At 36.9% G+C, this 19,797-nt stretch overlaps 1 long non-coding RNA gene across 4 annotated transcripts in view; it reads left to right on the top strand.

Moving 5' to 3' along the window:
• Window positions 1–19,797, top strand: part of LOC143435529 (uncharacterized) — a 216,852-nt gene that overhangs the window by 108,574 nt on the left and 88,481 nt on the right. The gene's annotated exons all lie outside the window — the stretch shown is intronic.

Genomic DNA, 19,797 nt, shown 5'->3' with positions numbered 1-19,797 from the left:
ACAATGACTTATGAAAGTGAGACTGTCACTGTTATATGCTTCTTTAGAAAACTTATTTCAACCACTCATTTTCTTTGCATGTCAAAAGGGCTCAGCCACCAACAGATGAATAGATGGCTTTAAAAAATAATAAAAATAATAAAAATCAGCCAGAAGCCTAGTTTCATATTTACCTCAATTCTTATATTACTCTCAATTCTGTTCCTGAAATGTGGTTTGAGGATATAGCTTCTAGAATACCATGGTGGTTATATTTTTCATTTCATTCCTTCTGTTCCTAGGGTGTATATAAACTGAATACTAACCTGTCCACATTCTTTCTGGAGCCACAGAGCTGTGGTGTGGAAACTTTCTGGGATATGGAAGTTTGGTTTGTATCAGGAAGAAAATATATATGATATACACAGGCAAACTAGGTAATATTAATACTATACATATAGTACTGTTACTCTTTTTGATAATATTCTTTCCAGTATCATAGAGAAGATAATAAGAAATAGAGAATTTAAAAACAGATTTTTCCCTTATCATAAGGTACCAGAAGGACATAGATTAGAGCCTTAGACTTAGTGCATAAAGACCGTATATAGCACTTATACTGTGATCATGTTTCAACATATTTCAAATTAACAAAGACTTTCTATCACATGATAATCAATAACGTGGTTGTCTACATTTTAAGTCCATTAGATTTGCTTTTAAGAATGTGGCCAATATATACTTTATCAATTAGACTTTGGTTTGTCTGTGTGTCAGTTACTGACAGATTCTACTGACGAACATCTGATGAATTAGGACCAAAAATTCTGGTATATTTATGAGCTCCTTTTTTTTTTTTTTTGATAAAGGAGATTTCATTAGTATTGAATGATCCTGCCTCTTCAGAAGCGTCATGCTAGGAGGTAGAAGAATCCTGTCAAAATAATTTGTAAATGTGGCTAAGCTTAAGAGCAGTGGGGTGTTCTATCTCCTGCTCATTGCTCATTACTGCCTAACTCCTAGCATTTGCTGTCTATGCTGCCAAGAATGAGCCAACAGCTACACATGGCTCTGCAATATCAGCAGCCACAGAGGGCATCAGGTAGTTCCTCTTTTAAGCCTGCATCTAGAGGGGTTGATTATGACAACTTCTACACCACTTCTACACCAGTTGCAGGTTGGTTTTCCAGTGAACCAGATGGTAAGTTGGAGATTAGTATACAACAAATTATGAAGAGGGGAAAGTCTGCCAGTAATCCCAGGTAATAGAAAAGGTAAAGAAAATGCCTGAGCAGGGGGAGGGGTGAGACTATGGTGAAGTTACAATAGGAGTCTGGAACAAGAATAATTTCAGAATGATCTCAACTTCGGCCCAAATGGACAGAACCCCTAGACTCTTTGAGTTTGGGCCATCTGAGAAAGACAGTGTGACCTTAAGTCAAATGTATCTCATTAGTTAAGGTATTTATAGAGAGCTGGGAAGGAACAAATGGGGAGTATGTGTGAGAGATACTCTCTAGGAAGCTGTGATCCAAAAAGGCCTCTAGATGGTCAGTCACAGTACTCACAAAGTCTACTTTGTTTACAGTCGAGTCTCGGTTCAAACACAAAGCTTGATCTTTGACAGGCTGGCTTGACTCTGGTATCCTGCCTTTCTGTAGAATTTGCCTTCCTTCAGTCCAGCTGGCTGTTGTGGATGCTAGAGGCCCACAGTGAACTCCAAAACAGTGCCAATGAGAATATTGAGTTAATCCTATGTAGACTAGGTATTTAACCTTATGTGCTAGGAGCGTTTATGTGTTTTTGTGAAGTGAGACAAATTTTGTGATCTAGATGGTTTAGCATGCCAAAACTGAGAAAGCTAAAAGAACCAAGGTTATAAGGTGCTTCTTTTTCTGACATTCAGGAGGGTGGGAAATTCAGACATGGTGAGCTCTCCCCATATGTGTGGCCTCTGGGCAATTGAGAATATCTGGCCTAGGCACCTCTCTAGTGAAAGAGGAAAGCCTCTGTAGTGCTATTGTGGGAAGCTATTGCTCCTGAGAGCTAAGGAATTCTTTTTAACCTCTTGAGGAAAGCTTTACTTCCCATTTGACATCAAATGATTTTGGCTAATTTCAAACTTTGATGAGGCCTCAAGGTAACAGGAAAATGGAAACCCACTATATTCTATGGGGCAAAAGGGGTGACTTTTCTTTACTCTAGAAACTCCATTTCCTCTCAATATGTGCTTTAGTGATGGCTTTCTTGGAGTAAGTCTACACATACTATGAGAAGATGAACTCTCCCTTACTCCTTGTTTATCCCAGCACTTGCTGTTTGCTTCAAGACAAAAAAGCAGAGCATTTGGCTGATGGTGTTTATACCTGACATCTTCCCTTCCTGGACACATGCCATGATTCAACTCTGGGTAGCCACGTTAACTGCCTTTTGTAGAAAATGAGTCATCTTGTTCCTCAACACTAAGCCATGGGTCTTTTGGTCAAGAAGGTGGGTTTAGCTGCACTGTGAAACTGGTTTCATATCCGTGGTCTAGGAAGGTCCTGTTTCTCAGACATGCCCAGATAAAAGCTCACATTCAAAGTCAGTGTAAAGTGACTGGGTCTAACCCCTGTAAATAGAGAAAGTCCATTGCCCCTAAGCTATTCCTTTGGGGTGAGTATTACAACTGTGTTGGGATCTACAGTAAATTTTATGTCCTATATCCTCTCTAAATCAACATTGTATGCATCCTCACTCACTCATCTGATTCCTAAACCTTAATCTTGAAATATTATCCAATATAACATAACTATGTCAGTAGGTTCCAATTCCAGCTCTTTGCCTGATTCTTTCCTACTAAGTGAATTTTTGATCTTTAATCTCCATTTACATTTCAAGTTTTGCTTTTTTTAATTGTCACCAGATGTTTAGATTAAACTCTATGTCTCTGAGTATAAATTTTCTAGGTTGTTTCTATACCCTAATTAAATATAATTATATTGCATGCCCTTTTAAAGTTTTATCTGGGTGCTTGTAGTAATTGATAATCTCATGTAACTGTTTATGTATCATTTTGTCATCTGGTACCTTTGTTAGCCTACATGTATATTTTTATATTTTTGTTATCAGTATATATGTTTCTCTATATCATCTTTAGATATATATTATGAATATGTTATGAGATATTTGTATGGTAAAGGACAGCCCCACTCTTTAAAATAGGTTTGATTTAGTTTAGCATATAAGAAAAAATGTACAGGTAAGCATAGTCCAAAGACTTAAGAAATTTAAAATAATTAGCCTCCTATGGAAAGATTACTTAAATTTGTAAAAAAAAAAAAAAAAAAAGGTTAACATGGCTCTTTTAATTTCATTTATGCTACAACCAAATACCTAGACAATGAACAACTGAGGGGAAAAGAGGTTCATTGAAGTGGAGACTTAAGGGTTCTTTGGAAAGTCAGTTATATTAGATGGTGTTTTGCTAAATCAGACACACGAAGGAACATTTTACTGAAGCACATAGGTAAAAGAATTCCTTTCTGCTAAAGCAAGCATATAAAAGGTCATGTGATAAAGGATTCTTTGCTAATGACAGGCATGTATTGGTCCACCTTACATTGCATAGTTGAGCTTCATTTGTGGGAACTCCACAGAGAGAAACACACCAAAAAGCTTCCAGTGGTGTGCTGGCAGCTTCTTATGGTTTCCAAAGACTCCAGCCAATTGGCAGAGTGATGTCAGCTGAGCCAGAATCAGGAACTGAAACAAGACACTTAATGAGACAAGACTCATGGAGGACACATGGTGTTTGGAAGGAGTATAAATAAGACTGAATAGACAGTGACAGAGGCTTGAGCTTGGCTCAGCTAAACACCTATTTGTCTTGCATCTTTACTGATCTTCCCTTTCCTGGGAGAGGCACAGCCCAGAACTTTTCCTGGTGTCCCTCCTGGTCCCTCCTATTATATCATGCTGAGACTACTGAGACCTAACAGTTCCTGCTAGGTTATGCCACCACTGCTGCTGTCCTGACCATACCTAATGGACTGCTGGTGTATTTGAAGTGTTTGCAAGTAGATCAAGCCCAACATGGGGCACCACCACTTCAATTTTTTAAAATCTTATTTTTTAATGATGGTTCCTAAATGCTTCAACCTTGCTTCTATCCCACCACCTACCAGAGGTAGTAAAAAAAAAAAAAAAGGTTACAGGGGAAGTGGACCTGTTTAGAAATGGTTCTTTGGAACAACTCCCACCTGTGTAGTCAGGAAATCAGCAGTTTAGTTCACGGTCAGCAACAACAGCTCAATCTACTTGCAAACACTTCGCAAGTACACCAGTATGCCAGTTTGGTAGAATCAGGACAGCAGCAGTGGTGGCATAACCTAGCAGAAACTGTCAGGTGTTAATATAAAACAAAGTCCAAATTTTAAATGTTTAAAGTCTCCCTAAAAATTCACTATCTCTTGAGTATGGTCTCCTATTAAAAAAAAAAAAACACCACAATTTTATATATACCCAACATTAGATAGTACGGAGTAGCATTCTTTTCTCCATTAACTTTTGTTTAATAAAAATTCCTTGAATTACTTGATTCCACACAGTTGTTTTTGAAATACCTGACAGAAAAAAAGATAGGAAGTATTATGTATTTTGGCTCAGTTTCAGAAAGTTTATACTATTCTGGCTTCATCTCATGCTGTTGAGTAGAACATCAAGAACATGTGCAGAGGAAGGTTGTTTATTTTATTATGTACTGGAAGCAGACACTGTAAAACAGACAGGAAGTGACTTTAGGCAAAATAACCCAGAGACCTGACCTAGCAATCTACATCTAGGTAGGCCTTACTTGTATTGTTGTTGGACTTTTTTGAGATTATTTAAGTGAGGGCACAGTGAAACCACCAAACTGATTCACTTTCTGGCAACAAGAAAAGTATATTGTCAGAGAAAACTGCAGGCTGCCTCCAAGAATAAAGGATAGCAACTTGGTAGGAAAGCATACAGATTTTATATGATAGTCAATAAGGGAGATGGTTCTCTGAGATAATACAGGCTGTTTGGATTACTTGGAAACTAGATTCCCTTGGCCAAAGTATTTGACCACTGTTATTCCTGGTAAACAGGAACTTGCCATAGGAGATCTGATTTTCTGATTAGCAGAAACTACCTTCCAAGTTATGCTGAGCTCAAGGTTTTGCTACCCAGTAACAATCCCTCTGTTTACATAGTCAGACTCCATCTCTTTAGGATATTGTCACCAGCACTGACACTTGGGGATCCATTTGGACCTAACATTTCAGCCTTTTGTTGATGATAAAAGGGCAATGATAGTCCTCTGGCTACTTTATGCTGATTGGGGACTTGAGAAGAAGAGTCTAATGCTGGTCTAAAGTAGGACCTTAAGCCAGCAGGTAATGATAAGAAATTCTATCAGTTATATGTGGTTTACTGACTGAGAGATTATTTCATAAACTCTCTCATGAAGTAACCTGAAGAGAGAGAATTATTATTCTTTCATAATTATTATAATACATATTATATTATATAATTATATAACATAATATATATTATATAATATAATATATTACATATTATATGTTACATATATCACAATATGTAACATATAATATGTAATAGGTAATACACAAATATATTATGTAATATATAGTATATATATCATATAACACAATATATCATATTATGAATATAATACATATTTGATATTGCAATATATTATATATCATACACTATATTAAATATATATTATTATATAATGCATATATCATATAATATATGTATATATAACATTACAATTTTTATAATATATGCAAATTACAATATACACGATATATACAATAATATATGCAATATATATTATAGAGTCTATATTATATGTATATTATGTAATAATATGCAATATTTAACATATATATAATATTGTATATATTATATATACACTATATAATATACATTATAAATATATAATACATGATAATGATACCATTATGATATAACACACATAATTTGTATAATATATCATGTATCACATGTCATGTATCATGTAGCATATATCATATGATATTTATAGATTATATTATCATATATTATATATATTTATTTATAATATTATATATTATATCATAGAAAATAAACATTATATGTGACATATAACAATATATAATATATTATCATAGGTATTATTATATATTATTCTCTCATTATTTTTATTATTCTAATGATTATTTGATAATTATTATGAGAAGGATAGAGACTAGCGGACTGAGGAATAGCAGGAACTAGGGCTCCAGAGAAGACTATATTGAGAATTCCATATTGAAGTCATGCCCTGGAGGTCATAATGGTTTGTAAACCATCTTGTATGTTTTCAATCCTCTCTTCCATTTGGTCAGACTGGTTCACATAGTAACAACATTCTTCATTGATGAAGAAGAAAGTGAGTACCTGTTTTTGAAAGTTAGACCATGGCTTGCTGAATTTGATATAGGTTGAAGGAAGAAGGGTGTTTCAAGGCCTTTTGACAGGAGGTTTGCTTGAAGGTGAAGTATTTCTGACTGATATTCCTAAAAAGGGCTGGAAGGCTAGGGTGGAAGAAGAGAGTTTGGAAGAAGCAGTCACTGTCAAGAATCAATTTGAAAGGACTTGTGAATAGCTGTCAGGATAGACTTTGCTCATGTACTAGGGAGACAGTGCCTGTCTCATATAAAGCCAGCCTTGGGGACCCACAACAACTCTATGTCCTTGGGACTCTGAGTATGTAGGAGTTAAGCTTAGTAGAGCCAATAGTAAAATAGAAGTTACGAATGTTTGCTGGCCTCTTTAGCAGCCTCATCAGCAAGAGAAGGAATGCATGAACATAATGAGTGGCCATGAGAAGGAGTGTAACAGGCTTGAGTAGAGGGCTGGAATCATGTAAGATATCAGAATTTTCTAAGTCATTTATGTAGTAAAAGTAGAAGCTTAGTAGGGGACAAACTATAAAGGTTCTTGTATGAGAGGTAATTTTGAGGTGATGAGAGGACAGAAAGTGAGAGCAATGAAAAGTGAGCTTGGCCTCCTGGGCCAATAAGGAGGCTGCAGTGCTAGTGCCCATAGGCAAGGTTGCCATCCTCCAAGTGGCAAAGGTAGGCCCTCTCATTTGTCCCCAAACTTCCAGGGCCATTCCCTGTTTTTTAGTAGCATAAAGGATAAAGTGTTGGTTACGGTCTAGGGGAGTCAGTATAGAGAACTGTAACTTCATCTCAAAGGTGAGAGAAGATAGGTGTGACAGGGTTAATTGGGGTCTACAGGCTCAATTGGAAGTCCCATATCTGCTTTATATAGAGGGCAGGTCAGAGGAAAAAAATTGGGAATTCAGGCTTTGAAATACTCCACCAGGCTCAGGAAAGAAAAAAAAAAATCTCTTCCTTGGTAGTTAGAGGTATGAGGGGCTACAGCTACTGTCTGAAATCAAGAGTGAATTCGCAGCTGTTAAGGGAAAATAGAAAGTCTGGATACTTGACCCAAAGGATATTCTTGAGCTTTGAAAGGAGAAACTCTTATCTTTTGCTTACTAGAAAGTTAAGAAGTTAGCAGTATGTTGTTGTAAGAATGATAGTGAAACACTTCACAATAGAAGGTCATCTACATATTGGATTAAGTGGTTGGAAGATATGTTGGGGATCAGTAGCCAGATCCTGATGAAAGAAATGAAGAACTATCTTAGAAAGCTGGAGGGTAGACAGTCCAAGGGAGCTAAGAGGTTGTTCCCATGTCAGGGTCAGGCAAAGTGGTCATGTGAATCTGGGTATAAAGGAATAATATATAAAGCATCTTTAAGGTCTAAACCTGTAAAGTGAGAGACAAGGTAATCTGAGAAAGTTGAGTACAGTCGTTAGGCATCACTGGGTAGAGAGCTGCATTAATAATCTTGAGATCCTGGGTCAAGTGGTAGGGGCCACCTGGCTTTAGGACTGACAAGATAGCGAGCTTTAGGGCTTTTTAAGTACCACTACTACAAAGGCATTGTATAATGGGCTTTAAACCTTGTCTATGTTTTAAAGGAATATGGTATTAAAAGGAACAGGGTAGGAAGGAGGGTCCTGGAGAACAATCATACTGGCTGATAATGGGAAGCCACTGCAGGTGAGAAGCTGTCTCATACTTTTGGATCACTGAGGAACTCTGTAAAGTATTAGTGTCAGCCAGTAAACTAGGAGGCAGTTCAGAAGCTAGAAAGAGGGAAATTCATGAACGAGATTGATTAAAAGAAAAGGAATTGCATAATTTAGCCATGATATTCCTACCCAATAATGAGGTTGGACAACTTAGTATAACAAGGAAGGACTGAGTGATCAGGTGTCCCCAGAGACAAAAGAGGGAAGGCCTAGAACTCTGAGATGGTTAGGTCAGCTATTGACACTGGTCATAGAGATCTGAGAAGGATTAATTTTACCAGAGTAAGCAGAATGTATTGATTAAATACCCCCTGAATCTCGCCCCATAGTACTCAAGTGGCTTTTCTAGCCCCAAATTCCAAACTCTTCCACAAAATAACACAAAAGCATAAAAGCCACACAATGAGATTTATCAGAGTAATGACATTAATTTCTAAGAACAAAGTTCTGTTCTGCCTTTATTTCTTTTGTGTGTACTGGTTAGCTTTTTAACTTCTTAAAACACTGAATCTTAACAAAGTCAAGATTATTTAAAAATCTATCACAGTACTATTATTTAAGGCAAATTTATTCTTAAAGTATGGTAATCAACTTTTTGGGTATTCAAAAGCCAATTTAGAGGCCAGAAAAAAAGATGCTAAAAGACTCTTTAGTATTTTCTCCCTTGCCCTCTGTTCTGGTAAGCTTTATTTGCCAACTTGACACAACATAGACTCACCTTAGAAAAGAGACCCAGTGAGGGATGATCTTTATTGGGTTGACCTGTGTGTTTGTCTCATAGGGCCATTTTTTTCAGTTGAGGTTCCCACTTTCCAAATGATACTAGATTGTGTTTACTTGACCTAAAAACAGCTCTTTTGTCTTCCTTGCCTTATTCTTTTATTTGATTTTATTTTTGAGATAGAATATTTCTTTCATTTTCTCTCTTCAAGCCCTCCCATATACATCACATCTCCCTCTGTCTTTCAAATTCATGTCCTCTAAGTTTTCACTGTTTATTACATATATATATATATTCCTAAATATAACCTGTTCTGTACATATAATGAAACTTTTATATATGTTTGAAGGGCTTTCCTTAACACTGGAAAATCAATTTGTGTACTATTTCTAGGAGAAGACCATCTCTCCCAACTCCAAGCTTTCCCCAGTTGCCTATAGTTCTTTGTGTAGAGTTGAGGTCTTGTAGGTAGTGCCCCATTCAATGTCATGTATCTTGATGCTATATTTGTTCAGCTTACATTTGGGTAGTCATGTTGGAAATTATGGGTATAGCTTCTAATATTACTATGAGACATACTCTCACAGAATGTTCCTTTGCCTCTGGCTCTAACAATTTCCTTATTCTACAATGTTCTCAGTGAAAGAAAAAAATATTGGCTCAGGATCCACAAGACCAAGTTCTCAGCACAAAGGAAATTTATTTTCCCTATAGAAACATAGAACAGAGAATAAGGGACAAAGACTGGAGATAGAAGACAAGGGAGTAGGGGAAGGGAACAACAGGAGTATTTGTCCTAGAGGGACAAAAGACTGAGTCTGGATAGAAAGATGACAGACATGGCACTTAAGTAAATGGCAGCTTATAAAGGTACAAGGGGAAATCCTATGTTAGAATGAGGTATTTAATTTCAATTGAGCATGTTAATTTGGTTGATTGTTGGATTTCAATACTTTGAAAGATGCATCATGGTAGTCAGCCTCTGGAGGGGAAAATTGGACAAATAAGGAATAGACCTTGGGGGCTAGCTTTAGGAATATAATCTAATGGTTTCTAGAAAGATAGAAGGAATGGGGAAGAAGGGAAATTCCTGTCAGAGCTATGTTTGCCAAGTTCAAGTTGTCCAGAATACTTTCACCCAGGACAACACATGCAGGAGTATATTGTAGATGTAGCCATTGGGGCTAGGCCCCACTACTCTGCATTTTGATTGGTTGTGTTTTTCTGTAGCAGTCTCTATTTGTTGCAAAGAGAAGTTTCCTTAATGAGGGGTAAAGACTACACTCATCTGTGGGTATAAGGGCAGATGTTTAGTGATTGTTGTTAGGGATTAACCAGCACAGCTCTTAACTGTGGTTGTGATGTGACTAGATGTTTTAAAATGTTGCTGTCTTAACTTTCCTGCTATGGTGAACCACAACCTGTGAGACACTAAACAATAAGATGCTTTTTTATCAGGGTATTTTGTTACATAAAAAGGAGGAAAACTATATGATATACTTAAAAGTTAGCTATCTCCTGTGGTACCTTTTTCAAGATTGGTCCTACATCTCCAGGAAGTCACTTATTCTGTATTATCAGAGAAAATATGGAATTTCTAGAGATTAACTCTGTTATTTACTTTTCTATTGCTGTGATAAAATATCATGACCAAAAACAATTTACAGAAAAAAAGCCTTTATCTTCAGGTACCAGAATGTTAGAGACCATGACGGTAATGAAGGCAAAGCAGTAAGTGGTAGGTGCAATAATTAGTGAAATTACATCTCTGCCACACACAGGAAACAGAAAGAGAGAAAATGTGGATAGGGCTAGAAGCCCTCAAGGCCCACTCCCAGTTATATGATGCCTCCATTAAGCCTAAACTCCCAAGTGTTCCATAACATCTTTAAGCAATGCCAGCAACTGGGGCCAAGTATTCAAATACATAAGACTATGGGGGACATTTCTCATTCAAAGCACCACATTCAGGCCCTTGACTACCATGGGAACAACACCTTGTCATAATGCAAATGCATTTAGTCTAACTTCAAAGTACAAAGCCTCTTCTGAGATCCAAGACAATCTCTTAACTGAGATCCCTTGTAAAGCTGAAAAAAAAATTACATCCTTTCAGCATATAATGGTACAGAAAATAAATGGGTATTCTAAAAATCAGGGATGGGACTATAGTAAGAATAGATTGGTCCAATACAAGACTGAAACTTCACCAGGCAAACCATTTTTTTTTTTTTTTCGTCTTTATGTCTGGAATCTGGGGCTTTAGTTTCAAAAAATTTAGATGGTCCCATTTTTTCAGATTTGATTACTGAACCATACAACTCTTTCTTGTACTGGTTGCATTCCATGTATACAGCTGTACTTGGTAGAGGTCTCACAAATCTGCTATCACCAATCTTTTGGTATCTGTACCACAACCCACGATTTACTTTCAAAGCCTCACAGAATGGCTTCTTAGGGCTTTCTTCAAAAACAAAATTCAAAACACATCACAGTCACACATTGCCCAATCTCAGTGACTCTTTGAAATCATAGAGGAAGGATCTATGACACCTAAATATTGTATTTTTCTTGTTACTAAAATTAATACCACATTGATAACACTCTCCGATTAGGTTGCCAGCTTGGAATGCATCTTTGGCCCCCATTGGACCAGGTTAGTAACTGTTAATATATATTGAACTGAAATTTCCATCAGCAGTTACTTTCTAGAAGGAAGAAAACCCATTGAAACTCATGTAGGGTTTTGAGCAGTGAACATTATAATGACACTTATCTTTTAAAAATTATAGCTTTCTTTTCGTATACAACTTGACAGCCTATTTCCTAGTGCTCTTTTCCATTGTTGATCTGCTTAAAAACAAATCAGCAATAACCACTCCACAGACATGTTATGCTGTCTTGAAATTTGCTCTGTCAAAGAAATTGGTCATTTATTTTAATTTATCCAAAGAGAAGTTTTTAAGACACAGGCAGAATGTAGCTGGATTCCTTGCCAAAATATCATATGACTGGCCTCTAGCTCAGTTGCTAATATATAGTCTTTGTTCCCTTCTGAAATCTCATAACTTGAGCCTCCACTGTATGCATTGCTCTCCATCTTATTGTCTTTCAAGTTTGTAATAGAACAAGTCACTAAGCTCTGTTTACAGCATTCAACTACTTTTCTAGTCAAAAGTTGCAAAGTCTTCCATAAAAAATTGATGTTTTTCACAGCAACCACATCCCACTGTCTCTATTATTAACTTCTATATTAATTTTTTTGTTGCCATTGCTGTGATAAAGTACCACGGCCAAAAGTGACTCATAGAAGAGTTTATTTTTGGTGGCAGGTTAGAGTGGTGAGGAAGGCATAGTAGCAGGAAACTGAGAGCTCACATGTCAACCACACACAGTAATGAGGGAGAAAGAAAGCAAGAAGTTAGGTTAGTCGGTTGGTTTTCAAAGACCCATAGAGATGTGCTTCCTCAAGGTAGACTACACTCCTAAAGGTTCTAAACAATGTCACCAACTAGAGACCAAACATTCAAGTGTGTGAGCCTGTGTGGGACATATCCTATTCAAACTACCATTACCTTTAACCAACATGTATTCTACTAAAAGAAAAGACATTACAAAGGGAAATGTCTCCCATATTTCCAAGGAAAGCAACATAATCAGCTGATAATATAATTTGTAAAGAAAAACTAAAGGAGCCAAAGGGTTTTTCTGAAATCTCTATGAGATTTCAGAAAAGACCTTTAGGAGCCTCACCAGACAATATAAAAAAATGTTTGGGCTACCTACATTGTCATAAATATTAGTTAAGAAGGTATATAACTATTGATAATTAGGGTTAGTTATCAACTTGACAAAGCCTAAAATCATCTCTTTGCATGTCTGAAAAGGATTATCTTGGTTATATTAAGTGACACGATCACAAAAGACAGACACAGGATCCTTCTTGATTGTGAGTAAGACCAGCCAAGAAGCATGAGATTCAGAAGTGTATAAGTAGAAAGAAACAAAACTCAGTAGCAGCGCACATTTATTAGTCTTCTGACCATTGATGCAATAATTTCACCATTATGACAGACACTCACAAGGAAGTGTGGGCTAAAATATATCTTTTTTTCTATTGAGTTACTTTAATCAGAGTATTTAATCACAGAAACAGGAAAGAAAATTAGGATAATAATAAAAATAAATACTAATATTATAAAAATAAACCCCAACCAGGATTCTTAAACAGACTGGTTCAGCTGGGCACATAAAGCTCATAAATTATTTTAGGCAACCATTAAAGACATCAGATTTAGCCACTTAAAAGAACCTTACCATGTCTTTGAAACACTTAGTTTCAGAGCCTTCTATTAGGTGTCAGATAGTATACCAGACTCCCATCTTACAAAGTCCAGAGCTCATGGTAATACCTTGCCAAGCTTGAAATCCCACTACCTTACTGCTAGATCTAACCCTTGAGGACTATCTCCAGTTCTGTACAGAAACTATATACAATCCTTAGAGTGTTAAATTATATCTACATAATGCTCTATGTTCCAACCCTGGCACACCTGACTTATGAGTTGAAAAGGTTTTATGTGTCCAACCAAAGGCTTTCAACTCATACAATAGTAAAGTGCTACAGAGATCAAAGACACTGAGTCCTTTCTAGGTAATCACATGACAGCCTCCAAATCAGAACTAGTTGCCCACTGTAGTACTTTCCAACTGAGGCTAGGTATGAATAAGAGTTGACATTTATGCAGATTTTCTTAAGCTTTTCTATTTAAGCCACACTCATGCAGTCATCTCTAGGGTATTCTTATGACCCTTGGTACTAAACATGGCCTCTGAAGTCTTGATTCTCCAGAAACCATCCAACTTCCAACCAGGTGGCCATTATACATTTCAAAGCTGAGCCAAAGGACCATTCTGATATCTGTGAGTCTAACAACTAAGGTGACTGAAAGCTAAACAGGCATTGTGGCTTCCATGCTAAGTTACTTAGCTCCCAATCCACCTCTAACCACCCTTCAGCATGCTTTATACATTCTTCAAGAAACATAGATAGGCATTAGCTCTAGACTTCACAAGCAGACCAGAGGTATCCTTACAGAGCCTAAAACATAAGCTATTATTAATCTCTGTGAAGTTTTATATGGTAGACCCTTCCTTCAGACAAGCCACTTCCTAAACCCAGATACTCCCTACCTGTCTCAGTGTTATGTTAAAAATCACACACATTTACAGATGTCACTAGTACCAAGATAAGTACAGCCTGACTCTCTACCTTTCTAGGATCACATCCCCACTTGAATATAGGAGATTGAGCCTACTTCACATTCTTGCCACAGGATTTAAGCCAATGGTTCTCAACCTGCCTAATGCTGGGATTCTTTAATGTGGTTCCTCATCTAGGATGACCCTTAATCATAAAATTATTTTTGTAACAACTCCATAACTTTAATTTTGCTATGGTGTTTTGCTACTCACAGGATGAGAACCACTCATCTAAGCTTTCTGGACTAGACCTTAACAAAGTCTCCCCATTCATACAACTCCAGTAAAGTTGCAAGGCCTGTCACCATGTAATCATTTGTCAAGATTTAAGACTGTTCCTCCCCTTGAAGTTTCAACCAGATATTTCTGATAGCCTCTTGGAAATATCTATCTTCCGTTCCAGCAAGACAGAGGTAAAATCCACCTCTAAACTCTTCTAGACACCAATAAATACCTAATAGTCTTTTTCTCTCACTTTGCAGAGCTCTACAATATAACTTTTAAAATATATTTTTTATTATTTGAGAATTTCTTACATCTATATAATATTTGTTTGTTCTACTCACACCCCACTTTTCCTTTCAACAAAGCTGAGACTCCATAGACACTTATTCACTGCACTTTTACCAGTTGTCAGTCTCCATACTAACAGAGTGGATAAAACTCTTATTGTCTTGGAGGGCTGGAGCTGCATCAATCTGTATGCACTTGGATCTGGATGTCTCTATGATAAAATTTTATAAGCTATCTTCTATTGTATATTAAAAACTAAAGAAGCATTGGAACTCTGTTAGGGTCTAATTCTTGTTTTGTTTCCTTTTTTGTTTGCTTGCTTGCTTTGCTTAAATTCCTCTCTCTCTCTCTCTCTCTCTCTCTCTCTCTCTCTCTCTCTCTCTCTCTCTGTCTCTCAAGAAATTGACCACTCTTGGTCAAAAAGTGACAAATTTGCCTTTACCCTTGTTCTATCTAAGACATCCAAACAATTCTGCCCAGAGAGTATAAATCCCATTAATTTACAGATAGTTGTTTCATGAATATCCAACAGTACCATCAGCATCAGATACTTAGGTTACCACTTGACCATCAAGCAATAGGCTAGCCTTCTACTTTCTATAGTCACCACCTTCCTCTCCTCTCAAAAATACATTTTTAGCCTTTTATGCCTCTTGTTGGTCTGAATGAGAATGTCCTGTCATAGTTTCATGTATTTGAACTCTTTGTCAGTGGTTGCTGGTACCATTTGAGGGCCACTTGAAAATATTTTCAGAAGGTATTTCCTTTGGTTAAAGAAGTATGCCACTTGTGGTAAGCTTTGAGAGATTAAGACCTTAACTTACTTCTGGTTAGTTATTTTCTCTTTATCTATTTATTTTGTGCTTGGGGTTTAAGATGTCAGCCCTTAGTTTCTTTTCTAGTTGCCATGCATGCTGCTTACTTGCTATGACTTACTGCTATGATGAAGTCTTACTCCAGTGGTACTATAGGCCTGAATAAACCCTTTCTTCCATAAATTGTTATTGTCGCAATACTTTATCACAGCAACAGAAAAACAACAAATATATACCTTATGGTACTTTGATTGAATGACACACTAGCACTACTTACCAGGGTCCTTGGTTCCCCACTTCAGCTCTAAAACAATTCCAGAAAAAGTCAGTTATTCAGTCTTGCTGATATGTCAAGTGGGAAAGTGTATAAGCACCAGGTTTAAAATAATAAACCAAAATGTAGAGTTTGACCCAGTGATCTGCAGTGTCTGATATAAACAGCTAGAGTCTGTCTCCTAATTGACTTATGATGCTTCATCCCAAGTGGCTAGTCTTAGAAAGTACAAAGGATATTTTGAAATGTACTACCTAACATGATGGTGAGGTACCAGATTCTTATCTATTTGAATACAACTGCACACAAATGACCCCACACTTATAGCTCATAAAATAAGACCAAGTTACCCCTCTTGACTATGATGTGAGGGCCTCACTACCTCTGAGGCATATTTTCTTTCTTAGAATGCACCCACTGTGGTTCTGTTTCTCTACGGCATGCATTTATTATCAAAGCATGACATACTGGGAATGAGGAACACTAGATATAGGGAGGAAGTATTTCCTATGAGAAAGTATTTTCTGATAGGAAAGCTGTTTTCTTTCCAAGAGAAGTTACTTGATTGATATTATCTCTTAGGATATTTGCATAGAATCAGATGGGTGAGGTCGGGTTTTCTGCAAAAGGACATACTCCACTGGAAGGCTTTTCTCAGTTCAAAGCACAAGAACTATCTCCAAATGAGAACGAGTATATTTGGGCTTATAGTTAATTTATGTTTCCCACATACAAAGCATGTGGCTATAGTCAAACATAGCTCCCCAGTGGTTTTCTATCCCCAGGGTGATCTTTTGATATTCCCTGTTTCTCAGACAGAGAACATGGGATGATAAGTTGAATCAGTGAGACTAAAGGGTCAGTTAGTTCCTTTCTACTTTCAGTTTATAAAAACTTGCTGTTTATGTCAAATAGAAACTAATAAAAAGAAGTTCAAAAGGAAAGTAAAAATTGGAAATGCAATATATGAATATAAAGTACCATGTGTTACTATAAGTGATTCTCTGGTTCTTACCTGTGGTTTGGATGAGACAAAATTAATGCCTTTCCTTCCTAAACTTGACTGTGTCCTAGAAATTTCAACGTGTTTGAAAATTAAACTGTAGTTTGGCTTTACATCTAAACCCTGCTTATACTCCTCCCATTTTATCTACTGCTTTGCAGACTTAGGGATGATGAAAAACATCAAGGACATCTTCAAAGGGAAGATTACTTGATGCAATTGGCACTGCTTTGAGTAACCTTTTGAGACTCTCCCTACTCCTCCTTTTGCCTTTACCTGTATCCCCAAAGGCTCCTGACACTGCAGTTTTGATACCACCAGAGAACAAATTGTATTTGACTAATCAATCACAGGTGGATTGCGGGATCCAATTTAACAGGGGTGAAACATGTTCAAGCTTATCCTCTCAGTTTCACTTTACCACATGGATTTGGCATATGACACTATTCTCAGAGACTTTGGACCCCTGGGCATAGCTCCTATATACAAAAGATGCTCTGTTCAGTGAGAAAAGATAAGTAGCTTTAAAAATATCTAGAGCTATCATGGAAATGATCAGCATATTAACAGATACACAGAAAAGTGTGCAGGTGAGGAGAATAATAATATCTACCATCTACTGGATATTTAATAGAAACCACGTGCTTACTAACACATTTTCATTTATTCATTCCAGCAACCATTCACAGAAGGCACTGGAAGTATTATCCTCATGCAGTTGTGAGGAAACAAGGTCCAAAGGGTGAAGTGCTGTCTCTTTCTTGAGTGATACAGATAGCCTGTGGCAGAACATTGATTCCAACTCAGATTCTTTGAGTCACAACATTTACTGCCAGTTATACTCTTGTGCCTTTCCCAGGGCAAATATTTGCCATTTGAACTTGGGTGTTTGAGGAGGGGTTTGTACTGAACACAGAAGACTGGATGGAACATGCAATGAAAACATGAAGGTATAGATTCTGAGCAAATGGAATGGCCCTAGTAAGGCCAGAGATATATGAAAGTTCAAAAACTATATGGCAAATGCCACACCACGAGGATGAACTATAGAAACGTTTTCTTAAGGATGGGGACAAAATGAATATAGCTGAGATTTCAATCTGACAGCATAGTCATGGAAATGTCATTTTAATGTCTTAATATTTATTTTTTTAATGTATGTGTATACATGAAAGTTAGGGCATAACCTACATGAGTGGATTCTCTCCTCTTACTATTTGGGTCCCAAAGATCAAACACAGGATGTCAGGTTTGGTGACAAGCACCCTTACCTGCTGAGTCATCTCTCCAACCCAGTTGTAAACTTTTCTTTAAAAACTTGTAGGCTGCCCTTAAATTCTGTGTGATGTATTTTTGCAAATGTTTGTACTCACGAAAAATACGAAGAGAGGATCAGAGAGAAGTCTTCCACAGAATAGAACTTGGTTAAATAAAACATCATATTGTAGTAGTTGAGTACCTGGAAGAGTCCCCTGAGTAGCTGGTTAAGTTAAAAATTGCTGGACCTGAGACACCAACATACTAAGACAGCAGCTCTTGGTAGATGGTCTGAGTAGTTGGACTTCTTAATAGCCTCTGTGTATCTGGCATTGGGTTAAGAACAGTTGTGGGTTTGGATATTTGTTTTGTGGTTTTCTTCTTTTTTCTCTTTCTTTCTTTCTTTCTTTCTTTCTTTCTTTCTTTCTTTCTTTCTTTCTTCTTTTCTTTTTTGTACAAAAATAAAGATTTTGATACTTGGCCATTATAGTCTTCAACTTTCTGGAATCCAGCTTACTGTCTCCAGTTTTGTCTTCCTTCCCTTGGTTAGTTCATAGCCATGTCCTCAGCTAAGATGATCTCTCATCAAGAAATGTCTGATCATGCTTCTTGTTTAAAGAAATGGGGTCTCCTGCTACCTTTGTGTTCTATAGGGTTAGTCTATGAAACTTCTTACTTCTTAAATCCCAGGCAGTCTCTCTGTGTTTCATGCCTGTATCTTGAATGCCAAGCTTTCCAGATCTACCTATCTATTCTTGGCTAAATTTTGTTTCTATTCTGGATGCTATCTGAAAAATCAATCACACAGCAAGGCCTTTTAAGACCTGGGGCAATGTCCCTCCAGGACCCCTGTAAGCACTCCTGCATATGTCAGAAATGGATAAGCACACCAGTCAACTGGGAACTCTTTCAATGTAGGCACAAGCTCTCAGCATATGGTTCATGAATAAGTAAGTTGATGTTATCATTAAGCTTGTATTACTCCTGACCTGGCTAGAATTAACTATCACACTTGCTAGGATTAACTATCACACTTGCCCTTCTTAGGGCAATGGATTGGTAATTCTGTGATTTCTTAGAGTCAGAGCTATTAAGGGTGAAATTCAGTCATAAATAAGATAAGAAAGTGATGGTATGCTTTAATAATCCTGAAGAGGCGTGTGTATGTTTTAGTTTTTTTTTTCCATCTGGGTATTACAAACAACAAAAGTGACTGTTTTCCCTCCAAAAAGAGTATTTTTTTTAACAGCACACATTCCCAAAAAGACACTCCTCCCTCTGCTGCATTTTGATCTATCCTGATTTAATTTAAAGTTTGAAGATGGGGTCTGACCTTATCTATCAGTGACTAAGTTGTCTCATGGAAATGCAGCTTGAAACTCATTAATAGAGCAGACTGTATATTATAACTTATAAGTGCTGGGTTATCGTTTATGCTTGCAATTGCTATGGAAACCAGGTTCATATTCACCTTTTAAAGAGTCTGCTTTAAAATAGGGGAGGGGGAATATTAAGAAAAAGCAGATTCTTGGGAAGAAAAAAACTGTTTAGTACCCAGTATGCATAGGCAGGTTCAGCAGTGCAAAAATACTCTGCCTACACAATGATAACAATTCTTGTATTTTTTTAGGCACTAATAATGTATAATCTTCCATTAGAGAACTATGGTTATGCTTGTGGATATGAAAACCTGAAGCAGATTTTCACATTCACACATATAGACACAGATATCACACACTGACACACAAGACTTTTTCATTTTCCAGCAGACCTTTGCAAGCTATATTCTTAAGCCCTTCAAACACCTCTTG

The sequence above is a fragment of the Arvicanthis niloticus genome, chromosome X, assembly GCF_011762505.2.
Source record: "Arvicanthis niloticus isolate mArvNil1 chromosome X, mArvNil1.pat.X, whole genome shotgun sequence".
Lineage (NCBI taxonomy): Eukaryota > Metazoa > Chordata > Mammalia > Rodentia > Muridae > Arvicanthis > Arvicanthis niloticus.
Note: the sequence above shows the minus strand (reverse complement) of the source record. Positions and strands in the feature narration are given on the sequence as shown.